Here is a 23,532-nt window from a genome sequence, read left to right as displayed (position 1 = left end):
ACTCCTCGATAGGCCTCCAAGGCCTCTCCATGCAGAGTGGGCACAAGGTGTCTCACCCACTCCGACTTGGGTAAATCGTGTAGTTTACAAGTCCTTTCAAAAACTTGTAAATGTCCATCAATGTCCCCATCACTGTCTGCAAAGTTGGCAAACTGAATGCGTCCTGATCTGTGTACAACAGCTGACAACGGCTCCCGGGGTACCACGGCCTGTGGTGCCCGCTCCGCATGCCACATCCGAATGACAAGAATGCATTCTTGCTCCATTGCCCTTTCCCCCAAATCTGCTAGCCGATCTGCTAGGGTATCCGGACCGTCCCCCTGGGACGTTGGGATCCTGGCCCTGCTAGGGATTGCTGGGAAACATTGCTGCTGTGAGAGAGGGCGGGGCTTGTGGGTCTGACCGGTTCCTTACGAAGGTCCACTGTTGGGCCGTCCTCTGCGATGCTGATGCCGTCAGTGCTTTCCACCTCCGCCCGATGGGACTCCTCCACGCTCATGAGCGCCGCCTTCATGACGCTTCTGGACGCGTTGAAAGGGATATCCACACCCTTCTCCTGGCACACGATCTCCAGATCATCCTTGGACATTCTGCTAAATTCTGCCATCTTGTGCGTTTTCCTGCACTGCAGTTACTCCTCCCCTGAGTAACTCGGCTTCTCCAATCGGGTGATGAAAAGCCGCCTGGGATTATCCCACCGCTGCCACCAATTTCTGTGACAGGACGGTCCCGTACGAAAGCACTCGCCGCTTTCGCGTCCCGTCTCCTGCGCACAGAATGGAGGGTCAGGTCACACAAGGCCTGACCCCATAGGGGATTCCCGCTTACCGTCAGTAACCGCCTGTTACTGACTCCACCCACTGCGTTGTGGGCGGGTTTATGCTGCCACCACCAAACTCCTAACCTGCCGTGGCGTTTGGAACCACGGTTCTGCTCTGTATGTGCCGACGCACTGCCTTACCACACCTGTGTGGTGTTGACGAATCCCCACTAGCCACTTGCTAGGCCTCTACCGGTAGCTGGCGGAAGGCGGAACTTGGAGACGTTAGGTGCTTCCCTGGACAGCCGGAGGATGAAGCAATCTTGAGGCAGATGAGATGTTTATTTGCTCAATAATAGCCTTAAAAAAGACTCTTCCCTATTGCTAGGGGCAACAGCATACAGCAAGATGTTCCAGCAGAATGAAGATGGTATAATACAATCTGGAGGCACGCAGGCCTCCTTTTTATGTCACATTTCCACACAGTACCACAGGGGGGTAAACTACTTTACATATGGGATAAGGAGATTCCCCGTCAGTAACACCGCTCTCTAAGGAACTTACACATCAAAAGGTTTTGTCATTCACACCTCTCTGCTAGGGCAGGGACATTAGCATGCCACTTCCTACTTCCTACTGACAGGAGATGATTATTCAGACATCTATAGTAAGTGAATTTTTCCTTTAAAATACAGGTGACCACATCTTAAATATAAATACATTTAAACATGCATTCCTGCAATTGTGCACAGAGCACTACATATGACATGTTAAGACACATCATTAAACATATTTTTAAACAGTCTGCGCCAGCGCCGTTAGTACATTTAACAGTGACGCCAAGCGCCTATTGTCCGCAACATGGCGCCGGGCACTAGGGGTTAACCCCTTCAGTGCTGCAGCGCCCATTGTCCACGTGGGCTGGGGGTCTCTCCGGCCACACGCGGTGTTAGAAGTTATGAAGCCCCCTCTTTTACCACAAGGAGAGGGTTTACTTTAGTAAAGAAGTAATGTAATTTTCCCTCCACCTCAGGAGTTGAACAGTCTCTTGGAGGGAGACTGATTTAACCTGAAAAGAAATTTCAGATTCCCAAAAGAAATTCAGGCAGCTTACCTTTTTCCAAAATGTGGGAGTCACCCCGCATTTTAGACAGGGCCCTCTCATAAAAGAGAAAAGGTGTTTCTCCCTGCGTCTGGAATGGCTTCACTTAAGGAGCCGACAGACCGCAAGTGAGTGAGGTGATCTATTGATGTGGCCAATGGGACACTACTCAGGCCTACCATTGTCTGTGCGTGGGTGAGTAGGGCTATTGAAAAGTGGTCAGAAAACTTGTCATTAGACATTGACACAATAGATGGAGACGAGATACTCCTAACGTTAGATCATATCAAAGATGCTGCTGCGTACGTACTAGAAACCATGAAATATATTGGTTTCTTGGGATCAAGAACCGCTACCATGGCAGTATCGGCTCGGAGGGCTTTGTGGATTTGCCAGTGGAATGCAGATGCAGATTCCAAAAGAAATATGGAGGCTCTCCCGTATAAAGGTGAGGCCTTGTTTGGTGATGGGCTGGATGCGTTAGTCTCGGCGGCTACCGCAGGTAATTCAACATTCTTGCCTTATGCTCCTACACCGGCGAAAAAGACACATCACTCTCACATACAGTCCTTTCGGCCCAACAAATACAAAAAGGCCAAAGGTTCCCACTTTTTTGCAGGTAGGGGAAGGGGAAAAGGAAAGAAATCTGCAGCGTCTCCCGGATCGCAGGAGAAGAAATCCACCCCTGCTTCTGCCAATTCTGCAGCATAACGCTGGGGCTCCCTTGCGGGAGTCCGCTCGGGTGGGAGCACGTATGAAACTTTTCAGCCAAATCTGAATTCAATCTGGCCTGGACCAATGGGTCTTACAAATAGTGTCCCATGGGTACAAACTAGAGTTTCAAGACGTCCCCCCATGCCCATTTTTCAAATCGACCTTGCCAGCTTCTCTTCCGGGAAGAGAGGCAGTAACAACGGCAATTCAAAAATTATGTCAGGATCAGGTCATTGTCCTGGTACCCTTGGCACAGTTAGGAGAAAGTTTTTTATTCAAGCCTCTTCGTAGTTCCGAAGCCAGACGGCTCGGTCAGACGATTTTAAACCTGCAAAATCTGAATCTCTACCTGAAAAGATTCAAGTTCAAGATGGAATCCCTGAGGGTAGTGATTTCCAGTCTGGAAGAGGGGGACTTCATGGTGTCAGTAGACATAAAAGATGCTTACTTGCATGTTCCCATTTATCCTCCTCACCAAGCTTATCTGAGATTCGCAGTACAGGATTGCCATTACCAGTTTCAGATGTTGCCGTTCGGACTCTCCACGGCACCGAGGGTATTCACCAAGGTGATGGCGGAGATGATGGTCCGCCTTCGTTAAAAAGGAGTCAATATAATTCCTTATCTGGACGATCTCCTGATAAAAGCGAGATCCAGGGAACAGTTGGTGCAGAACATCGCACTCTCCCGGTCAGAGCCGGCCCTAACCAATATGATGCCCTAGGCAAGATTTTGGCTGGTGCCCTCTAGCACCGCCGCTAGTTCTGCCTCTGATCCTGCACCCGTTTCCCAGCACCATCACTCCTCACTCTTTATTAATGCCCTTATACCAGAGGTTCCCAAACTGTGTGCCGTGGCTCCCTGGGGTGCCTCGGGACACTTGCAGGGGTGCCCTGGGTTGGTGGTCCAGGACCAATTCAAATTATTCATGGTCAATATAATAGGCAAAACCAGTGCTGGTGGCTGCCAGTCATAAAATATGTGGCCAAACAGAAGCAAATCTTGTCCCTCACCACACAACTGACCCTAAGGATGACCTATAAACATGATCTAGTTAATGTAATATTTATTTCTCAATAAGAAATTTTTGGCCTATGGGTGCCGTGAAAAAAATTCTGATATTCTGGGGCGCCGTGATTCAAAAAAGTTTGGGAACCACTGCCTTATACACATAATGCCCCTTACACATATGCCGAACACTACTGCACAACCAACCACCTGCACACAGCACTCATATGGCTGCTAACACTGTGACCTCTGCCTCTGGAGTGGATACAGATATGTCCTCATACATCTTGCCTTAATACACCATGTAGCAGGAGATGCCTGGCATGAGTCAGCTGGCTGCTCTGTTAACGTCAGGTGCCCTTTTTGACGAAAATGCGTCTTATTTTCATTACTATGTGGCTAGGATGCACAAGCAGCTTCTGCTGATTAAAATGATATGCAGCATGCCTGTATTCTGTGTGCTACTGTGGCTGTATCTGCATACGAAATGCTACGTTACAGTGATTTCCAGGAATACACTGTAATGTAGCATTTTGTAAAGAGATACAGCTACAGTCACACACAGAATATAGGCATGCCGCATATCATTTTAATCAGCAGAAGCAGCTTGTGCCCCTAGGCATGCCAAATGCCCTAGGCATTTGCCTATGCCTAGGACCGGCTTTGCTCCCGGTCAATACTCCAACAACACGGTTGGATCATGAATTTTCCAAAGTCGCAGTTGGAACCGACGACAAGATTGTCCTTTTTAAGGGATGATTCTGGACACAGAAGTACGGAGAGTATTTCTTCCAGTGGAAAAGGCTCTGGAAATCCAGAGAATGGTTAAACAAATATTGAAACCAACAAGCGTGTCGATCCATCAATGCATTCGGTTGTTGGGGAAAATGGTAGTGGCCTACGAGGCCATACAGTTTGGCTGATTTCATGCCAGAGTATTCCAGTGGGACCTGTTGGACAAGTGGTCCGGATCCCACCTACACATGCACCCGGAAAATAATCCTGTCCCCCAAAGCCAGGATTTTGCTCCTGTGGTGGCTACACAGTTCTCACCTACTAGAGGGACGCAGGTTTGGGATTCACGACTGGGTCCTAATAACCACAGATGCAAGTCTCCGAGGCTGGGGAGCTGTCACATAGGGGGAAAGCTTTCAAGGAAAATGGTCAAGTCAGGAAGTCAGCCTTCACATAAACGTTCTGGAATTGAGAGCCATTTACAACGGCCTTCTACAAGCGGTACATCTTCTTCAAGATCCCGTGCAGATCCAGTCGGACAACGTAACAGCAGTCGCGTACATAAACAGGCAAGGCGGAATGAAAAGCAGAGCGGCAATGGCAGAGGTGACAAGGATTCTTCTCTGGGCAGAAAGACATGTTAGAGCTCTGTCAGCAATTTTCATTCCGGGAGTGGACAACTGGGAAGCAGACTTCCTCAGCAGACACAATCTCCATCCAGGAGAGTGGGGCCACCACCAAGAAGTCTTCGCAGAGGTGACAAGTCTTTGGGGAGTTCCTCAAGTAGACATGATGGCATCTCGTCTAAACAAGAAGCTTCAGAGATATTGTTCCAGGTCGAGAGACCCTCAAGCAATAGCAGTGGATGCACTAATGACCCAGTGGGTGTTTCGGTCGGTATATGTTTTCCCTCCACTTCCACTGATTCCAAAAGTTCTCAAAATAATTAGTACAACAAGAGTTTGAGCAATCTTCATTGCCCCAGACTGGCCAAGAAGGGCTTGGTATCCAGATCTTAAGGAGTTGCTCATAGAAGATCCTCGGCCTCTTCCTCCTCGAGAGGACCTACTACAGCAGGGGCCGTGTGTGTATCAAGACTTACCATGGCTACGTTTGACGGCATGGCTGTTGAGCGTCGGATCCTAGCCCGAAAGGGTATTCCCAAGGAAGTCATCCCCACTCTTATTCAGGCCAGGAAAGGAATAACGTCTAAACATTTCCACCGTATTTGGAGAAAATATGTGTCTTGGTGTGAATCCAAGAAGGCTCCTACGGAAGAGTTTCAGTTGGGACGTTTTCTCCATTTTCTGCAGGCTGGTGTGGATGCGGGCCTTAGATTGGGGTCAAGCAAGGTCCAGATTTCGGCCTTATCAGTTTTCTTTCAAAAACAATTGGCCTCCTTTCCAGAAGTTCAGACGTTCGTGAAAGGGGTTCTGTACATCCAGCCTCCATTTGTGCCTCCAGTGGCACCATGGGACCTTAATGTGGTGTTGCAGTTCTTTCAATCAGATTGGTTTGAACCTCTGCAGGAGATAGAATTGAAGTTTCTCACTTGGAAAGTGGTGATGCTTTTGGCCTTGGCATCCGCAAGGCGGGTGTCTGAGTTGGGGGCCTTTTGTCACAAGAGCCCTTACCTGATCTTCCATGAAGATAGGGCAGAGTTAAGAACTCGTCAACAATATCTTCCAAAGGTGGTTTCGTCCTTCCACATAAACCAACCTATTGTGGTGCCAGTAGCTACTGACACTTTCACTGAGTCACAGTCTCAGATGTGGTCAGAGCTTTGAAGATGTATGTTGCAAGAACAGCTCGATTATGGAAAACAGAGGCTCTGTTAGTCCTGTATGCTCCCAACAAGATTGGGTGTCCTGCTTCTAAGCAGACTATTGCGCGCTGGATCAGAGGGACAATTCAGCACGCTCATTCTACGGCAGGCTTGCCAGTACCGAAGTCGGTGAAGGCCCATTCTACTAGGAAAGTGGGCTCATCCTGGGCGGCTGCCCGGGGCGTCTCGGCTTTACAACTTTGCTGAGCAGCTACTTGGTCAGGGTCCAAACACATTTGCTAAATTTTATAAGTTTGACACCTTGGCCGATGAGGACCTCAAGTTCGGTCAATTGGTACTGCAGGGTCATCCGCACTCTCCCGCCCGTACTGGAGCTTTGGTATAACCCCATGGTACTAAAGTGGACCCCAGCATCCTCTAGGACATATGAGAAAATAGGATTTTAATACCTACCGGTAAATCCTTTTCTCCTAGTCCGTGGAGGATGCTGGGCACCCGACCCAGTGCGTACTTTACCTGCAGTTTGTTCTTTATAGTTACACAAGTTGTGTTTCATTTGTTTTCAGCATTTTGCTGTAAATGGTTCATGCCTGTTGGCGTGTGTCATGTTGAATGCCATGTTGTGCGGCATGGTTGGGATGTGAGATGGTATGAATCTCACCATTAGTATGAAAGTAAATCCTTTCCTCGAAATGTCCGTCTCCATGGGCACAGTTCCTATAACTGAGGTCTGGAGGAGGGGCATAGAGGGAGTAGCCAGTTCACACCCTTGAAAAGTCTTAAAGTGCCCATGGCTCCTGCGGAACCGTCTATACCCCATGGTACTGAAGTGGACCCCAGCATCCTCTACAGACTAGGAGAAAAGGATTTACCGGTAGGTATTAAAATCCTATTATTTGCTTGAGCACAAAACATTTTTTACCTCTGCACTAGTCTTCATATATCTGGTTGTTTGGAATAAGAGTCTGATTTAGGAGTTTATACTAAAAATGTGGGTAGAAATCTGAGGAGAGATAGAACATTTATGCTATTTGTATTCTGATACCAGTAGGGCTATGACCATTATTAACTGTGTAGATGTAGAGATGCAGTGCTGCACCAGCCTATACCTAAGATTAAGGGCTCTCACTTGACGTAATATGCAGAGGGGTGGCAGTGATATTGGATTAGAGTATAATACTATAACAAAGTATTGATAATCTAAAAAAACTAACAATAGCGCATTCATTTGTAAGGTGACTAATGCGCACCACAAGTGATCAGTGTGGTCTGCTCTTTTTGACACTGCCCAAATAATTGTATTCACAACTACAGCTGGCCTCTTCCTGCTTCCATGGAGCCATATCATAGTCTTATTTGCCTACTCTTACTGAATGTCTGACTTTTGGGGAGCTCTCTGGGAATCCCAGGAATGTAGACAACCCTCCTATACCGTGTCTGCTACTGCAGTGTCGCAGGCAAGGTAGGGTTGCGATTGTGACCCAGCCTCCAGTGGGCCCAGTGATGCTGTGATTCACGGCACCACACACAATGCAGTTGCCCCGGGGACCTCCCCCTCCAGGATCTCCCAGACGGGAGTCCCACTTCTCACCTACTGCGTCCCACAATGACTTTTGTTTCAAGCAGTTCCAGTTGATGCTTCCAGGTCTTCAAATACCCATGACTAAAATAAGTAATAAAACCTGTTCACATTATTTTGAAATACAAATCTATCACAATGTAGTATATGTGTGTTATATCTATAATTACAGGCATACTTAGTAGTGGCAATAACTGCCTTTTTATGTATGAAATAAACCTCAGGTTTAACGACATGCAGGTATTACATGCCCTCACCTAAAGCTGCTGCCTTAGCACTTTTGTGCTTTCCCGCAGAGGTCACCTTCATAAGGAGATTCTGGTCTGTTTCTCAGGAAGGGTTTCCATCAGCAGAATTTTCAGTATGTAGCCACACATCAGCAAGCTTCATGAATAAACCATCACTTCCAAATTCTACAACTGAAGACTGCTGTAGACCAGACTTCTCTAAAAGGCAGGTTATGACTTTCTTTTGTATCATCGTGCCTAGTCTAGACTTTCTATTCCCCTTCATCTACTGTGTTTACTCTCCACTTCACACTGCTTCATACAATTATCTCCCAGAAAGGTACACTTATGTCTAATGTGAATAACTTTGTTATTATGCTTATTTAAATAAAGTGCTTTCACGTAGTTGGACAGTGTAAGAAATATGTTTTTAGCCTGCACATTTTCTAAAATGTGTATAGAGGTTTACTTTAGAATAGAGCAATACATGTAAGAAAATTAGCTAGACGTAATTACTTTTAACAGTGTTCCTCTGTATGCTATAAAGCATTGAAAATAAATCAATGCATGTCTATGTCCGGCCAACAAGCAATGCTGCAAATTATGGTACAGAAACGTACACAGGTCATTCTACTAGAGAGGAGCTAAGAGATTCTGAATGGAAGATGTCGATATAGGCAGTTGCTGTCAGAGAGAAATAAAAATCTAGTAAACTGGAACTCTACAATGTCGACCATAGTTACTGATTGTTTTAGCCAAGCTGCCTGGGAGATGCCAGAGGGGAAGCTGAGATAGGAGGTGCAGGCAGGGCCGTAGAGAGCCTAAAGAGCCCGTGTGCTCCACAACAGGTGGGGGGGGGGGGGGGGGTTGTCATTTTAACAGAGGGGAGGGGCAAGGGAGAGGGCACCCGCTTCCTACCTTACTTGATCTGAGAGAGGGTCCTTCCTTCCCGGGCCAGCACCATCTTCCCAGTAATATATGAGAAGGTGATTCTGGTCATTAGAGATCAAAGATTTTGCTTTCTATGTGCAACGTCATCTTCCTGAAGATATCACTGGAAAAATGGCACCACCATCGGCCGGCCACAGGTATACTCAGGGGTTGGGGGGTTTGGTGTTAGCGGAGTCACAAATCAGAGAGCTGACCGCCATTCACTGTATGGAAGCATGTGCAGAGATGGCTCAGAGCAACAGGAGGGGTGTGTTATGTTTTTGTTTTTTTAATTTGTTCCTGTAAACAGTTGGGTACAGTCCCCAGTGCATTGCTTTGCCAGGGCCTACAATCCTGTCAAGATGGCCCTGGCCCCGGCCTCTTCTTGTACTTTACTGCAAAAATTCTTATGTATATGGTTGATAACAATCAGTGCGCTCAGCAGCCAACACAAGGGGTGGTTAAAAGTATCACCAATACTTCAAAAACATACACTGGAATAAATAATTTACCACCCTTTATCTTAAGGCGCTTCTTAATAGATCGTCAGGTGGATGTTCAATCTCAATGTTTATAGGGATGATTGCCCTTGAAAGATAGAACATAACACAGACATAGCGTAATACTGTGACAACAGTAAAGTACACAATAAATGGATAAAAGGTCCAGACTTGTACCAGAAGAGGTGGTCTACTGATAGTAGACAAATTCGCTTTTTATGGAGCGGATCACCGACTTGGAAATATTCTGAGTCTGTTTACTGCATAGATGGTTTTTCCTTATTCAACCAATTTGACATATGTGAAGGAAATAACACTAGGATAGTGTATTACCATTAAAAATGTATTTCCACAAACAACATATATTGTCTAAAAGATGGATTCTCACCAGACTGAGTGGTCTACCGAAGTAGACAAAAGCGTTTTGTTTTGGATAACTACCAGGCGTCCCCAGGAGTAATCGTCCCCAGCCAGGCAAGAGGTCCACCAGAGTCCTGCTACACTCACCGACGCGTTTCGATAACACAGGTTATCTTCCTCAAGGTGTAGATGGTAGCAGTAGGCCCTAAGTATTTATCCTCCCAGGATCCTAATTAATCTAAAACCTAATGCCAGACATGGATCACCTAGTCACTAAAAAGCCTAAACACCTAATAAAAAACAGTAATGAGAAAAGTCCATTCCATGTATTCCCGATTTTCTTTGGAAACCTATTTCCCGCCCGAAATCGTCCTCCAATAGCATGTATTCAGTTCCTGCGGAAGTGGTCATAGGCTTTATTAATGCGGTCCAGATAGCTGTTTTCTTTTGAGAGAGGGTTTCCTTGTCCGTCTCTCTACGTTCTCCGAAACCGGAAGTGACGTGGGACCTGTAATGCTAAATCGTCAACGCCCGTCTTGATGCGGCGTCCCATCACCGGAAGTGACGCGGATAGCTGAAGTCACCTGACCGGAATACGGAAGTCCCGCTAGCGTGAGCGTACATGCTTATAATTCACGTCCACGACACCCCTCACCGGAAATGCAGGGATCATGTACTGTTAGAGATCTCATTCCGCGGAGCCATTTTGTTGTAGCCAAATCATATATACATAAAATACAAGAATAAAAACCAATTAGATTCGTAAAATAATTTCATATCTACTAAATGCCACAACATCTTAATTGATTATTCAAACTCAAAGGAACCATTTGGTCTCGAAATCTTTATTGAGACCTCCTGGTTCTAAAGTTTTAAACTTAAAAATAGTTTGCATCTCAGTTCTAGCTAATTTTTGTGATAAATCACCTCCTCTAATATCAGGCTTCACTTGTTTAAGGGCATAAAAATTCCTTATTTCTCTAAGGTCACAGCCATGCATTTTTTTGAAATGGGCTGAGAGAGCATGGGTTTCCAACCCTTTTTTTATGTTCCTGAAGTGCTCTCCCAATCTTACTTTCAAAGCTCTGCTAGTACGTCCAATATAAAATTTACCACACGTACATTCAACGCCATAGATTACACTGACGGAATGACATGTGATAAACCCCTTAATAATAAGTTTTCTTTCATTAATGATAATTTCGTTTTTTTTATTCCCGAAGTTATTAGGAATGGTTTTACAGGCAATACAGGAACCACACCTGTAGAAACCTTCTGATGTTATTCTAGGTCCCACAGGGGCTGTTGATGGAAGCTATGTACCAATTTAGATTGCAAATTTGGTGCCTTCCTATATATACATGTCGGCCTATCTGGTAGATCCATTCCAATAACTGGATCTTTTTTAAGTATTGGCCAGTGTTTCTTCAGAATGTTTTGGACTTTCTTATATTGAGAAGAATAGTCAGAAATAAATGCCCATTTGAATCTATTGTCTGTCTCTTTATTTTTCTTCTTAGTGGTTAGTAGATCTGTCCTATCCAATATGGCAACTTCTTCTAGTGATTTCCCTACAGGTCCCTTAGCATAACCACAATTAATAAACCTTTCCTCCATAGATGAGGCCTGTGCCTTAAAGACTGATTGATCTGTACAATTACGTCGTAATCTCTTAAACTGGCTGACAGGAACACTATTCAACCAGCTGTCATGGTGGCAACTTGATCTGTTAATATAAGATCTTGAGTCAGTAGGTTTGATAAAAAATTTTGTTTTAATCAGACCGTCTTCAATATAAATGGTAAGATCCAAAAAGTTCACCTCTTTTTTGTCGATGTTAAACGTTAGTGTTATATGATTTTCATTATTATTGAGGTAAACACAGAACAGGATCTAGTAGGAAACTAGGGAGGAATTTAAAGTCATCCTAATGCACCCCATACACTTGTGAGATATCAGGTACAATCCTCAGATTTCGACCGCATCTGTGAGATAATCGCAGAATTGTATGCACATTTTAGGTACCATGCGACGTGGTGCGTGGGCACGTCAGTCGAATGTCGTGTCTCAAGATATTATGTGCTGCACTTAATATTTATCGAATTGCAGTGCGATCGCATGCTGTTTTTTATCATTTTAGATTTATCACACTGCGATGTGCGATCTGTGAAGATAGGAGCCGACTTCCTGGCCACTCCTCTTCCACCCACTGTGCACATGACTAGAGAGGAGGCTGTAAGCACGCTTCTGAGCTCCCAAACAGCAGAAAAGGTAGGCAGGCTATACACCACTGGCCACCAATGATTATTATGCTATTTTACCACCACTGCCCACCATTATGCTTCTCTACCCACCATTATACTGACCCACTGCCCGAATTGCTGGCCACGCCCTGTCCACCATTATGCTGCTCCACTGCCCACCAATATGCTTATCTACCCACCATTATACTGGCCCACTGCTCAAAATGCTGCCCCACTGCAAGCCACTGTCCGCAATTATGCTGGCCCACTGCCCAAAATGCTGCACCACTGCAAGGCACTAGCCGCGCCCTGCCTGCCTTTATGCTGCCCTACTGCAAGCTAATGCCCACCATTTTACTGCTGCACCCTGCACACCAGTGTTTTATCACAACATATTTCAGATAACTCTCACAGCAGTAACTAGAAAACAAACTTTATTTAACCAGAATAATGGAACTTTTTTCATGTTTATTCATTTCCTTTTTTTGCATTCTGCAGATGTCCTATGAGAGCCGCGATTTTCTATTAGGCTTTATCAGCCTGTACCGTGGGAAGGAGTGTCTCTGGCTGACGTCCTCACCGGACTACAGCAACTATCAGAAGAGGGAGGCTGCTTACAACTGCCTGGAGGAGTACTCCAAGCCCACCTTCTCTGGGGCCTCAGTGACCTGGGTCCGGAAGTAAATTGCGAATATAAAGACAGTGTTCGTAAAAGAGAACCGCAAGGTGGAGGAGTCGAAAAGGTCAGGGGCCGGTGCAGACAAGGTCTATGAGCCGCAGCTGTGGTATTACAATGAACTAAACTTCCTCCTGGAGAAACGGTCAGTTAAGGAGTCCCTAGTGGTGATGGTAGAGCCCGAGGAGGGAAGTCTGGATGTGGAGGTAGCCGAAGGGGTAAGTTGCTTATAAATTTTTCTTAGCTAATATATTCTTCCTGCCATGCCACAGCTCCTTCCCCATTGAAAAAGGCATTATCATTTTCACTGACCTCTTCTGCCCTTGCAGTGCCGCGTAAGGTTACTGCAGGTGGTCCCACCGATGAAATCTGCACTTTCCCCAATGGCTGGTTGGGGTCTTCCGGTCCTGCCGGGAGCAAAGGCATTTGCCTTGTGGTCTTGCGTTGGAACATGTTGTGCAGTATACTGTATGCTGTTATGACACAGTCTATTTTGTCCACCCTCAAGTTGATGGGTCAGTGGAAGATCCTGAACCGGTTGCTGAGAATGCCAAATGCATTCTCAGCAAACCGATGGGCCCTAGAAAGGCGGTAGTTGAAAATGCGCCTATCATGGTTCAGGACTCTTTCCGGGTAGGGCTTCATTATGTGTTCGTGCAGTGTGAAGGTCTCATCTGCCACAAACACAAATCCCAGCTAATTCTTTGTTTGCTCAATAGGCGGCTGATGAATGGAGTTGGTGGTAAGCCTATCATAGAAGCATGTATTTTTCAAGGATCCACCATCTGAGCAACAACCATTTTTCCCAACATCCAGGAAAATAAATTCATAGTCTGCATTGACCACCGCCATGAGAACAATGCTAAAGTAGCCTTTATAATTGAAATAGTCTGACATGCTGTTGGTGGGTTTGGTGATGCGCACATGTTTCCTGTCTATCGCACCACCACAGTTTGGGTAATTCCAGCGTCTGTTAAAGTCCTTGGCAATAGTTTTCCATTCTTCCACGCTTGTAGTGAACCATACCCCCGACCTCAACAACACATCACCAGAGGAACTAAAATCTCCAAAGCGACAGGGTGCCAGGAGGAAGCCACGGAAAAAACAAATTTGTTGAAGACCTGCTACAATTGGAGGCCCGTTCACAGCTGCTATGGAAACCTGATGAATTTGATGACTTTGCGTCATATGTTAGTAAAACCATGCGTAAGGTTTCCAAGCAGCATGCACCTGGTGTCACAGGTTTTGTACAAAACACTCACAGGGCAACTGACATCAGAGTGGAATGTTCATGCAAGCACCTGCTCCTCATCTCCCTTTTACCTTCAGTTCACCACCCACCTACCCTTCCTCCAGTACTTATCCTCCTCCGCATCCCAGCTACCATTCCGGTTATCCGCAACCGCAGATCTCACCCACCTACCTTTCCTCCAATTTCCATCCTCCTCCTCAAACCAGCCACCCTTCCCATTATCGTCAACCCCCACCCCCATCCACCCACCCTTCCCCCCACTATCCAATTTCCTCCTCAAACCAGCAACCCTTCCCAAACCAGCCACACATCCACCGTCCCCTCTGCAACTTTGACCTCCTTGATGTCACAGGGGGATCAGGAGGAGGTGGAGGAGACAAGTCTCTTTCAAATGTAGGGTGATTCTCATTTACTGCTGCCCTTGTTATACCGGTACATACCAACAGATGTGGTGCATTCTGATACTACCGTGTCAACGCTTTCAGGCGGACAATGCACATGCTGCTAGGGACAGGTTGATGGTACCGGGGACCCATCTTCCTGCCCCTAGCTGCATGTGTGCATTGCACCCCTGGCACCAGTGACACTAAATACCGTAGTATCAGAATGCACCACATCTGTTAGTACAGGTTGAGTATCCCATATCCAAATATTCCGAAATACGGAATATTCTGAAATACGGACTTTTTTGAGTGAGAGTGAGATAGTGAAACCTTTGTTTTTTGATGGCTCAATGTACACAAACTTTGTTTAATACACAAAGTTATTAAAAATATTGTATTAAATGACCTTCAGGCTGTGTGTATAAGGTGTATATGAAACATAAATGAATTGTGTGAATGTAGACACACTTTGTTTAATGCACAAAGCTATAAAAAATATTGGCTAAAATTACCTTCAGGCTGTGTGTATAAGGTGTATATGAAACATAAATGCATTCTGTGCTTAGATTTAGGTCCCATTACCATGATATCTCATTATGGTATGCAATTATTCCAAAATACGGAAAAATCCCATATCCAAAATACCTCTGGTCCCAAGCATTTTGGATAAGGGATACTCAACCTGTATCCATCTACATTCTATACCTGTGGTGCATTTTAGTTTTGCAGTTTGCTGACAGTGTCCAGCAGTTTATTATATATATACTTATAGCAGTCACTCGTCACTCGTCATCCATTAAGTATACTATCCATCTACATTATATACCTGTGGTGCATTTTAGACAGTTTTGCACAGTAAATATAGTAGTAGGCCATTGCTATTGATACTGGCATATAATTCCACACATTTAAAATGGAGAACAAAAATGTGGAGGTTAAAGGGAAAGATCAAGATCCACTTCCACCTCGTGCTGAAGCTGCTGCCACTAGTCATGGCCGAGACGATGAAATGCCATCAACGTCGTCTGCCAAGGCCGATGCCCAATGTCATAGTAGAGAGCATGTAAAATCCAAAACACAAAAGTTCAGTAAAATGACCCAAAAATCAAAATTAAAAGCGTCTGAGGAGAAGCGTAAACTTGCCAATATGCCATTTACAACACGGAGTGGCAAGGAACGGCTGAGGCCCTGGCCTATGTTCATGGCTAGTGGTTCAGCTTCACATGAGGATGGAAGCACTCATCCTCTCACTAGAAAAAAGAAAAGACTCAAGCTGGCAAAAGCACAGCAAAGAACTGTGCGTTCTTCAAAATCACAAATCCCCAAGGAGAGTCCAATTGTGTCGGTTGCGATGCCTGACCTTCCCAACACTGGACGGGAAGAGCTTGCGCCTTCCACCATTTGCACGCCCCCTGCAAGTGCTGTAAGGAGCACCCGCAGTCCAGTTCCTGATAGTCAAATTGAAGATGTCACTGTTGAAGTACACCAGGATGAGGATATGGGTGTTGCTGGCGCTTGGGAGGAAATTGACAAGGAGGATTCTGATGGTGAGGTGGTTTGTTTAAGTCAGGCACCCGGGGAGACACCTGTTGTCCGTGGGAGGAATATGGCCATTGACATGCCTGGTGAAAATACAAAAAAAATCAGCTCTTCGGTGTGGAATTATTTCAACACAAATGCGGACAACAGGTGTCAAGCCGTGTGTTGCCTTTGTCAAGCTGTAATAAGTAGGGGTAAGGACGTTAACCACCTCGGAACATCCTCCCTTATACGTCACCTGCAGCGCATTCATCATAAGTCAGTGACAAGTTCAAAAACTTTGGGTGACAGCGGAAGCAGTCCACTGACCACTAAATCCCTTCCTCTTGTAACCAAGCTCCTGCAAACCACACCACCAACTGCCTCAGTGTCAATTTCCTCCTTACCCAGGAAAGCTAATAGTCCTGCAGGCCATGTCACTGTCAAGTCTGACGAGTCCTCTCCTGCCTGGGATTCCTCCGCTGCATCCTTGAGTGTAACGCCTAATGCTGCTGGCGCTGCTGTTGTTGCTGCTGGGAGTCGATCGTCATCCAAGACGGGAAGTCGGAAGACCACTTGTACTACTTCCAGTAAGCAATTGACTGTCCAACAGTCCTTTGCGAGGAAGATGAAATATCACAGCAGTCATCCTGCTGCAAAGCAGATAACTCAGGCCTTGGCAGCCTGGGCGGTGAGAAACGTGGTTCCGGTATTCATTGTTAATTCAGAGGCAACTATAGACTTGATTGAGGTACTGTGTCCCCTGTACCAAATACCATCTAGGTTCCATTTCTCTAGGCAGGCGATACCAAAAATGTACACAGACCTCAGAAAAAGACTCACCAGTGTCCTAAAAAATGCAGTTGTACCCAATGTCCACTTAACCACGGACATGTGGACAAGTGGAGCAGGGCAGACTCAGGACTATATGACTGTGACAGCCCACTGGGTAGATGTATAGCCTCCCGCAGCAAGAACAGCAGCGGCGGCACCAGTAGCAGCATCTCGCAAACGCCAACTCATTCCTAGGCAGGCTACGCTTTGTATCACCGCTTTCCAGAATAGGCACACAGCTGACAACCTCTTACGGCAACTGAGGAAGATCATCGCAGAATGGCTTACCCCAATTGGACTCTCCTGGGGATTTGTGACATCGGACAACGCCAGCAATATTGTGCATGCATTACATCTGGGCAAATTCCAGCACGTCCCATGTTTTGCACATACATTGAATTTGGTGGTGCAGAATTATTTAAAAAACGACAGGGGCGTGCAAGAGATGCTGTCGGTGGCCCGAAGAATTGCGGGCCACTTTCGGCATTCAGGCACCGCGTACAGAAGACTGGAGCACCACCAAACATTCCTGAACCTGCCCTGCCATCATCTGAAGCAAGAGGTGGTAACGAGGTGGAATTCAACCCTCTATATGCTTCAGAGGATGGAGGAGCAGCAAAAGGCCATTCAAGCCTATACATCTGCCCATGATATAGGCAAAGGAGGGGGAATGCACCTGACTCAAGCGCAGTGGAGAATGATTTCAACGTTGTGCAAGGTTCTGCAACCCTTTGAACTTGCCACACGTGAAGTCAGTTCAGACACTGCCAGCCTGAGTCAGGTCATTCCCCTCATCAGGCTTTTGCAGAAGAAGCTGGAGACATTGAAGGAGGAGCTAAAACAGAGCGATTCCGCTAGGCATGTGGGACTTGTGGATGGAGCCCTTAATTCGCTTAACCAGGATTCACGGGTGGTCTATCTGTTGAAATCAGAGCACTACATTTTGGCCACCGTGCTCGATCCTAGATTTAAAACCTATGTTGTATCTCTCTTTCCGGCAGACACAAGTCTGCAGAGGTTCAAAGACCTGCTGGTGAGAAAATTGTCAAGTCAAGCGGAACGTGACCCATCAACATCTCCTCCTTCACATTCTCCCGCAACTGGGGGTGCGAGGAAAAGGCTAAGAATTCCTAGCCCACCCGCTGGCGGTGATGCAGGGCAGTCTGGAGCGAGTGCTGACATCTGGTCCGGACTGAAGGACCTGTCAATGATTACTGACATGTCGTCTACTGTCACTGCATATGATTCTCTCACCATGGAAAGAATGGTGGAGGATTATATGAGTGACTGCATCCAAGTAGGCACGTCAGACAGTCCGTACGTATACTGGCAGGAAATAGAGGCAATTTGGAGGCCCTTGCACAAACTGGCTTTATTCTACCTAAGTTGCCCTCCCTCCAGTGTGTACTCCGAAAGAGTGTTTAGTGCAGCCGCTCACCTTGTCAGCAATCGGCGTACGAGGTTACTTCCAGAAAATGTGGAGAAGATGATGTTCATCAAAATGAATTATAATCAATTCCTCCGTGGAGACATTCACCAGCAGCAATTGCCTCCAGAAAGAACATGGGGACCTGAGATGGTGGATTCCAGTGGGGACGAATTAATAATCTGTGAGGAGGGGGATGTACACTGTGAAAGGGGTGAGGAATTGGAGGATGATGATGAGGTGGACATCTTGCCTCTGTAGAGCCAGTTTGTGCAAGGAGAGATTGATTGCTTCTTTTTTGGTGGGGGCACAAACCAACCAGTCATTTCAGTCACAGTCGTGTGGCAGACCCTGTCGCTGAAATGATGGGTTCGTTAAAGTGTGCATGTCCTGTTTATACAACATAAGGGTGGGTGGGAGGGCCCAAGGACAATTCCATCTTGCACCTCTTTTTTCTTTCATTTTTCTTTGCATCATGTGCTGTTTGGGGACAATTTTTTGGAAGTGCCATCATGTCTTGATTGACACTGCAGTGCCACTCCTAGATGGGCCAGGTGTTTGTGTCGGCCACTTGTGTCGCTTAGCTTAGTCACACAGCCACCTTGGTGCTCCTCTTTTTTACTTTGCATCATGTGCTGTTTGGGGACTATTTTTTGGAAGGGCCATCCTGTCTTGATTGACACTGCAGTGCCACTCCTAGATGGGCCAGGTGTTTGTGTCGGCCACTTGTGTCGCTTAGCTTAGTCACACAGCCACCTTGGTGCGCCTCTTTTTTTCTTTGCATCATGTGCTGTTTGGGGACAATTTTTTGGAAGGGCCATCCTGTCTTGATTGACACTGCAGTGCCACTCCTAGATGGGCCAGGTGTTTGTGTCGGCCACTTGTGTCACTTAGCTTAGTCACACAGCCACCTCATTGCGCCTCTTTTTTTCTTTGCATAATGTGCTGTTTGGGGACTATTTTTTGGAAGGGCCATCCTGCCTGACACTGCAGTGCCACTCCTAGATGGGCCAGGTGTTTGTGTCGGCCACTTGTGTCGCTTAGCTTAGCCATCCAGCGACCTCGGTGCAAATTTTAGGACTAAAAATAATATTATGAGGTGTGAGGTGTTCAGAATAGACTGGAAATGAGTGGAAATTATGGTTATTGAGGTTAATAATACTATGGGATCAAAATGACCCCCAAATTCTATGATTTAAGCTGTTTTTTAGGGTTTTTTGAAAAAAACACCCGAATCCAAAACACACCCGAATCCGATAAAAAAATTTCGGTGAGGTTTTGCCAAAACGCGTCCGAATCCAAAACACGGCCGCGGAACCGAACCCAAAACCAAAACACAAAGCGCGAAAAATTTCCTGTGCACATCACTAGAATCCATGTCTACACACAGCAGTATAGAAACACTTTGTAATGCAAGTAGAACAAAGCAGTGCACAGTAGCTAGCAATGTGGAATGAGCAGCAGGTATAAACCAAACTTCTTTAGTCACACAGCAAACAGAAGTGCAGAGTTAAAATGGCTGCTTGTTTATATATCCCCCAGATAGCCCAGCCCTCTATTTACATTTTTAAAGATCTTGCAGATACATCTGGTGTGCTTTGGTCAGCATGCGATGCGCTTGCATTCGATCATATGATGTCACACGATTTCCGGTCGTAAGGGGCATGAGATAAATCTCAGGATTGTATGCGCATCGAATGCACACAAAAAATCACTTTCGATGTGATTTATCTCAAGGTGAGCTTCAAGGGAAATCGGGCCTGATATTGCGTCGAATGCAATCGCACAAGTGTATGCGGGCCGTAACTCTACAGAATGTTCTAGTGACACTTCCTTCTGTTATTAGTGCAATGTTATACAACTGTAAATTCATTATTTATAGAATGCAAATTACCCAACCCTGTCACTTGTACCATCATAAAATGTGTTAATGATAGAAACTTTAATACAACCACTTTAAAGTAATTGGTAATGATAGTATATGTCAGTGCTGTATTTGGTGTAGAGCATTGGCATTTTATCCATAATGTTTCCATTGTGCAGTTTCCCACCATCATGTATGTTTCATTAATGAGTAATAAAATAACATTGATTTTTACTGTAATTTATTCCCAAATTTGCAGTAAATCCTCGCCAACATTTATCCTCTTACCATAATCTTCCATAGTTTTAACCCTGTTACTTGACCTGTACTACTGTATATGCAATATTACTCCAGCACAGTGACATACGGGATCCGGTCTGAAGATCGACAGTGTCTAGGTCGACAATGTTTATGTCGACCACTATAGGTCGACAGTCACTAGGTCGACATGGATGGAAGGTCGACAGGGTTTCTAGGTCGACATGTGCTAGGTCGACAGGTCTAAAGGTCGACATGAGTTTTTCAAATTTAATTTTTTTTGGATCTTTTCATACTTAACGATCCACGTGGACTACAATTGGAATGGTAAAGTGTGCCGAGCGAAGCGGTAGCGGAGCGAAGGCACCATGCCCGAAGCATGGCGAGCGAAGCGAGCCATGCGAGGGGACGCGGTGCACTAATTTGGGATCCCGGTCACTCTACGAAGAAAACGACACCAAAAAAAAAAACATTCCTCATGTCGACCTTTAGGCCTGTCGACCTAGCACATGTCGACCTAGAAACCCTGTCGACCTTCCATCCATGTCGACCTAGTGACTGTTGACCTATAGTGGTCGACCTAAACATTGACGACCTAGATACTGTCAATAAAACGAACCACACCCGTGACATACTACTGTGGGCTACTCTCACACTAAAGCTCTGCCTTAGGTAATCGAAGACTTGCATGTGATAACAAGCCAACATAACTACCACAGTTTAGCAAATTATGACTCTAATACGTTTCTAGAACAAAGCAAATCCTAAGGCTCACATGCTTAGTTACTAAATGAAGATTGGCTGATAGTTGTTGAGATTGTGTAAGTGCAAACATTCCATTGGGATCAATATAATTATTTTCTCACTAAGGTAATGTCATAGAGATAAACCACTTCAGCATTACAACTGGTATGTTTTAGAGATATGCCATTACAGCATTCATATATAGGAGCTGCAAATTAATACCACATATCAGGAATACATTATTATTTCTAGTGTTAAAATGGACTGAGCAATTGCATGCCAGATGCACAAATCTAGCTGCAAACTTACCAAATTTCAAATCTGCAAAAGAAACGGCTGATCCCTGTGGGGGTGGGGCATGAGGTGGCACTTCCTGTTATTAGGCGCTGCTCCTCACTGCATAATCGCACAAATTGCAGGTCTGTGAAGAGGAGGCAGTGCTAAAATGTCACAATTCTCAGCGAAACGCGTCATTACCATTCATTTCACTAGGAAGTGAGTGAGAGGCTATTGGCTAACTAGTCTCCTGGAAGTCTATAGGATTTTCCAACAATTTGAGAGTAGGAGAGTATAGCAAACTGACATACTTGATATCCTCACTGCCACCAATACATTTTGACGGGTGTACTCTGTTATGCCGGCACTTGGGATCCCGGTGCCCAGCATACCGGCGTCTGGGATCCTGACCGTCGGCATGTAGGCAGTTGGGTGAGCGCAAAAGAGCTACGCGCGCCACACTATTTATTCTCCCTCCAGGGTGTGGTGTATGTGTGACTGTGTAGCACAATGTGTGTAAGCATTACTGGTACAGGGGGCGTTACGTGTGCAAGCATCACTGGTACAGGGGGTGTTCGTGTGTAAGCGTCACTGGTATATGGGGCGTTGTGTGTGTAATAGAGATGTGCACTTGAAATTTTTCGGGTTTTGTGTTTTGGTTTTGGGTTCGGTTCCGCGGCCGTGTTTTGGGTTCGACCGCGTTTTGGCAAAACCTCACCGAATTTTTTTTGTCGGATTCGGGTGTGTTTTGGATTCAGGTGTTTTTTTCAAAAAACCCTAAAAAACAGCTTAAATCATAGAATTTGGGGGTCATTTTGATCCCAAAGTATTATTAACCTCAAAAACCATAATTTCCACTCAATGTCAGTCTATTCTGAATACCTCACACCTCACAATATTATTTTTAGTCCTAAAATTTGCACCGAGGTAGCTGTGTGAGTAAGATAAGCGACCCTAGTGGCCGACACAAACACCGGGCCCATCTTGGAGTGGCACTGCAGTCACGCAGGATGGCCCTTCAAAAAAACACTCCCCAAACAGCACATGACGCAAAGAAAAAAAGAGGCGCAATGAGGTAGCTGTGTGAGTAAGATAAGCGACCCTAGTGGCCGACACAAACACCTGGCCCATCTAGGAGTGGCACTGCAGTGTCACGCAGGATGGCCCTTCCAAAAAACACTCCCCAAACAGCACATGACGCAAAGAAAAAAAGAGGCGCAATGAGGTAGCTGTGTGAGTAAGATAAGCGACCCTAGTGGCCGACACAAACACCGGGCCCATCTAGGAGTGGCACTGCAGTGTCACGCAGGATGGCCCTTCCAAAAAACACTCCCCAAACAGCACATGACGCAAAGAAAAAAAGAGGCACAATGAGGTAGCTGTGTGAGTAAGATAAGCGACCCTAGTGGCCGACACAAACACCTGGCCCATCTAGGAGTGGCACTGCAGTGTCACGCAGGATGGCCCTTCCAAAAAACACTCCCCAAACAGCACATGACGCAAAGAAAAATTAAAGAAAAAAGAGGTGCAAGATGGAATTGTCCTTGGGCCCTCCCACCCACCCTTATGTTGTATAAACAGGACATGCACACTTTAACCAACCCATCATTTCAGTGACAGGGTCTGCCACACGACTGTGACTGAAATGACGGGTTGGTTTGGACCCCCACCGAAAAAGAAGCAATTAATCTCTCCTTGCACAAACTGGCTCTACAGAGGCAAGATGTACACCTCATCATCATCCTCCGATATATCACCGTGTACATCCCCCTCCTCACAGATTATCAATTCGTCCCCACTGGAATCCACCATCTCAGCTCCCTGTGTACTTTGTGGAGGCAATTGCTGCTGGTCAATGTTTCCACGGAGGAATTGATTATAATTCATTTTAATGAACATCATCTTCTCCACATTTTCTGGAAGTAACCTCGTACGCCGATTGCTGACAAGGTGAGCGGCGGCACTAAACACTCTTTCGGAGTACACACTTGTGGGAGGGCAACTTAGGTAGAATAAAGCCAGTTTGTGCAAGGGCCTCCAAATTGCCTCTTTTTCCTGCCAGTATAAGTACGGACTGTGTGACGTGCCTACTTGGATGCGGTCACTCATATAATCCTCCACCATTCTTTCAATGGGGAGAGAATCATATGCAGTGACAGTAGACGACATGTCCGTAATCGTTGACAGGTCCTTCAGTCCGGACCAGATGTCAGCATCAGCAGTCGCTCCAGACTGCCCTGCATCACCGCCAGCGGGTGGGCTCGGAATTCTGAGCCTTTTCCTCGCACCCCCAGTTGCGGGAGAATGTGAAGGAGGAGATGTTGACAGGTCGCGTTCCGCTTGACTTGACAATTTTC

The 23,532-nt window shown here is 45.9% G+C and overlaps 1 long non-coding RNA gene across 1 annotated transcript in view; it reads left to right on the top strand.

The window, feature by feature from the left end:
* Positions 1-13,622, top strand: part of LOC134935185 (uncharacterized) — a 62,100-nt gene extending 48,478 nt beyond the window's left edge. The window contains exons 2-4 of the long non-coding RNA XR_010179970.1: positions 11,842-11,972; positions 12,443-12,838; positions 13,340-13,622. This is a non-coding gene — a long non-coding RNA (uncharacterized LOC134935185). The remainder of the gene's footprint in view (positions 1-11,841; positions 11,973-12,442; positions 12,839-13,339) is intronic.
* Positions 13,623-23,532: the final 9,910 nt, after the last annotated feature.

Source organism: Pseudophryne corroboree, chromosome 6 (genome assembly GCF_028390025.1).
Source record: "Pseudophryne corroboree isolate aPseCor3 chromosome 6, aPseCor3.hap2, whole genome shotgun sequence".
In the NCBI taxonomy this organism is placed as follows: Eukaryota; Metazoa; Chordata; class Amphibia; order Anura; family Myobatrachidae; genus Pseudophryne; species Pseudophryne corroboree.
This window is presented reverse-complemented; position numbering and strand designations above follow the sequence as displayed.